This window comes from Austrofundulus limnaeus, unplaced genomic scaffold, assembly GCF_001266775.1.
Source record: "Austrofundulus limnaeus strain Quisiro unplaced genomic scaffold, Austrofundulus_limnaeus-1.0 Scaffold273, whole genome shotgun sequence".
Taxonomy (NCBI): Eukaryota; Metazoa; Chordata; class Actinopteri; order Cyprinodontiformes; family Rivulidae; genus Austrofundulus; species Austrofundulus limnaeus.
In genome coordinates this window covers 250,983-255,313 of record NW_013952675.1, presented here as the reverse complement: position 1 = coordinate 255,313, position 4,331 = coordinate 250,983, and the positions used below count along the sequence as shown (strand labels likewise).

The 4,331-nt window shown below is 43.7% G+C and overlaps 1 protein-coding gene across 1 annotated transcript in view; it reads right to left on the bottom strand.

Annotated features, from left to right (window-relative positions):
* The window catches only part of LOC106526359 (uncharacterized protein C14orf132), a gene marked incomplete in the record, with an annotated part of 34,469 nt that overhangs the window by 1,532 nt on the left and 28,606 nt on the right, over positions 1-4,331 (bottom strand).

Genomic DNA, 4,331 nt, shown 5'->3' with positions numbered 1-4,331 from the left:
CACACACACACACACACACACACACACACACACACACACACACACACACACACACACATATTTGCACAATCCTCCATTCTTGCCCAACACAATCGAGCACGACTGCACAGACCACTAAAGTATGCAGGATCCTTGAACAGGCGGGTTTGTTTTATATTCATCTCCCTTTTGCCATGTAAGGTTTGATTTACTGTAGAAAACTGCCTGAACTTGGAGAGCCGCACATGAATTGGTACAAATAATCTGTTTAAAAGCAGCAGATTGGAATCTGTGATTGCCAAATTTACACCAGAATTATCACACCTTTAATTGCACCTTTCATGGTAGACAGAACTGTTTAAGCACTAATTCGTATTTTTTAAGATCTCTAGAAGTTGTGATGCTCTATCATCTCACAAGTTTAATCACAGTGTAGTAAAGCCCTGAAATGGAACACATTTTCTTAAATAGTATTATTGTATGCATGCTTAATGGATTATTAGAAGAACATTGAAATATTAAATATTTTTAAAGAAGCAGATGCTTTGAGACCTGATGCTAATTGTGTCAAGATTAGAAAAAAAATAAACCTTAGGAAAAACAAGGCCATGGAAGAGGCTGGGACAACCTAAGGAATGCTCAACCAGCTGTGAAGACCGTCTGGTTTYAATGAAATTGTACTAATTAGGTCCTGAGATGTCACAGTTCAATTAGGATGTTGATGGTTTGGTTTGTCAATGTTTTTGGGTAGGAATGTGTTTCACTTTCTTGTTTAAGTTTCTGTCTACGAATGGGTAAAATAAAAAAAAAATAAAAGTTTAGAAATCTCAGGGCTCCAGCTAGACTGCAGAGAACTCTGCTCGACTCAAGCATCTATTCCTGACACCAGTATGACTTTGGGAATTCATTTTGGTTTAAAGACAGCTACACTTAATGTGGGTAAAAATGCTCCAAAGACTAAAACAGACCCAGACCTGGACATTTTACACAACAACACTTCAGGATTGAGTTTGCATGTCTGCTTTTTCTTCGTATAGCCAGTAAAGAGGATACCAAGAGCTCAATCTCTTTTGTGGTTTATGCTAATTTCATCTGCACAAGATACATTTGTGTTGAACAATCAGAGCCTGCACATGCATGCAAAAATACAAACATTTGCATTTTTTTTCATCAAAGTCATGTAGACAACAATTTCATTTTTGATCAAAATATAATCTTCAGAGCAGGAAATACAGAATTGGTTTCTATTTTAAAATGTTTATCTATATGTTGCATCATTAAAAATAAGTGAAAYCTTCTTCTATGTAAAAGTGAGTTATACAGTATTAAGGCCTATTTTATAATTCGTTTGCACAGATTAGATTAACAGAAATGTTTAATACCTGAAACAAGGCCTTATAATAAAAAAATCTATAATGATATATTAATGTTACACTGTGGGTCGGACCTCCAATCTCTGGTGCCAAGGTCACCGAGGTGGTTAAAAAGCATCTAGGTGGCAGGGCACCAAGGATGGATGAGATACGCCTGGAGTTCCTTAAGGCTCTGGATGTTGTAGAGTTGCGTTGGTTGACACAACTTTACAATACTGCGTGGACACCGGGAAGTTCCCCTGGATTGGCAAACCGGGGTGGTGGTCCCCTTATTTAAAAAGGGGAGCAACAGAGTGTGTTCCAACTATTGGGGGATCACACTTCTTAGCCTCCCTGGTAATGTCTATTCAGGGGTCCTGGAGAGGAGGGTAGTCGAATCTTGGATTCAGGAAGAGCAGTGTGGTTTTCGTCCGCGTTGTGGAACAGCTGTCCAGCTCTACACCCTTAGCAGGGTCTTGGAGGGTGCATGGGAGTTCGCCCAACCAGTCTACATGTGTTTGGTGGACTTGGAGAAGACATTCGACCGTGTCCCTCTGGGATTTCTGTGTGGGGTACTCCGGGCGTATGGGGTACCATTGATACAGGCTGTTAGGTCCCTGTACGACCGGTGCCAGAGCTCGGTCCGCATTGCCGGCAGTAAGTCAGACTCGTTTCCGGTGAGAGTTGGACTCCGCCAAGGTTGCCCTTTGTCACAGATTCTGTTCATAACTTTTATGGACAGAATTTCTAGGCGCAGCCGAGGTATTGAGGGGATCCGTTTTGGTGACCTTAGGATCACATCTCTGCTTTTTGTGGATGATGTGGTCCTATTGGCTTCATCAAATCGTGATCTCCTGATCTCACTGGAGCGGTTCGCAGCCGAGTGTGAAGTGGCCAGGATGAAGATCAGTGCCTCCAAATCCGAGACCATGGTCTTGAGCTGGAAAAGGGTAGGGTGCCTTCTCCGTGTCGGGGARGAGGTCCTGCCTCAAGTGGAGGAGTTTAAGTATCTCTGGGTCTTGTTCATGAATGAGGGAAGAATGGAGCGGAAGATCGACAGGCAGATTGGTACTGCGTCTGCAGTCATGCCGGCGCTGTACCGGTCTGTCGTGGTGAAGCGGGAGCTGAGCCAGAAGGCGAAGCTCTCGATTTGCCAGTCAGTCTACATTCCAACCCTCATCTATGGTCACGAGCTTTGGGTAGTGACCGAAAGGACAAGATCACGGATACAAGCTATAGATAGAGATAGGGTGAGAATCTCGGTCATCCGGGAGGGATTTGGAGTAGAGCCGCTGCTCCACCATGTGAAGAGGAGCCAGTTGAGGTGGCTCGAGCATTTGGTTTTAGGATGCCTCCTGGACGCCTCCCTGGTGAGGTGTTNGGAGCCAGTTGAGGTGGCTCGAGCATTTGGTTTTAGGATGCCTCCTGGACGCCTCCCTGGTGAGGTGTTTCGGGCATGTCCCACTGGGAGGAGGCCCAGAGGAAGAGCCAGGACACGCTGGAGGGTCTATGTTCCTCAGCCAGACTGTGAACACCTTGGGATTCCCCCAGACGAGCTGGCCCAAGTGGCTGGGGAGAGGGAAGTCTGGGTCTCTCTGCGCTGCTGCCCCCACAACCCAACCCTGGATAAGCGGAAGAAAATGGACGGATGGTTACACTGTGACCACACCACTGAATTTTACACAAAAAATTTATTGACACAAAAAGTTATTGATTTTTATGCTAAAAGTGCACTTTTGAAATTATTAAGTAATCACAGTCATCAATATGTTTCTGATTAGGAGTCATTTTGAGTTTGCCAGCACCAGTAAATTTGGTACACCCACAGGAAAGCAGATAGGTTTTATGCTTTGAACAAACACTTTTATAAGGTTGTGTATTTATAACCCACATTTGGATTTTGCTTTTGGTTTTTAAAGAACTTTGACCGTTTTTGACGGATTGGGCAAAAGATTAATATCACTCAAGAGTGAAAGCATTAATCTTGTTCAAGATTATTGTGTGTGTGTGTGTGTGTGTGTGTGTGTGTGTGTGTGTGTGTGTGTGTGTGTGTGTGTGTGTGTGTGTGTGTGTGTGTGTGTGTGTGTTTGCCAATTAGCAGCTGAGGAAAGTGACCTTGATGAAAACACACACACACACACATACACACACAAATCCCTTCACAGTGTGTGCACTGAGTCATAAGTAAATACGTTCTTCCCTTGATATTTATGCTATCTCAAGCCAGATTTGTTCTGATTGGCCTTACATTCAGAACTATTAAAAAAAGACTTTACAGCGTTGGTTTTATAAGGTCGCCCAGACAGACATGAATAGTCCCACTCTGTCTGACACACCATCGTGTGTTTTTGCATGTCACGTGATCTAAGACAGTCGTATTGAATTAATAATGAATAAATGTTTCAGAAGTGACCAGTGAGTTGATTTAGTACCAGGGATTATTTGAGCACTGTGAATGTCAGTGTATATTTATAACATGGTGAATAACTACAAAAAGGTGACAGAACCTTACCACTCTGCGATTGTGAAACATAGTTTTAGCTCAAACGTGCGAAAAGAAAATGAACATAAACACACCCTCAATGGGATGCCGATCACTCAGAAACAGGAATTCTTTCTTGCTTGCTTATTTGCTCACTCTCTCAAACAGTTTCTCTTTTCTGAACACACAGGCTGATGCACAAAGACATTAACATACGCCCACACGAACACAAATACTTCTGGTCTTTCCTCACACGAGGGGGAAAACACTGTTTAGAGAGCATTCTGCTGCTCTACATGCGTTGGCCTCTGGTGGTGAATGATAACCTAGCACATCCCGGGGAGCGCCTGCTGCTCACATGAGCATGATGGAGGCAGACAGGCGTGCAGGAAGTCCAGCAACCTGGGTCTCCCCGACGACTCAATGAAACTACTGATTTGTCCACTATGGCATACCATTTCTTTTTGCCACACACACACACACACACACACACACACACACACACACACACACACACA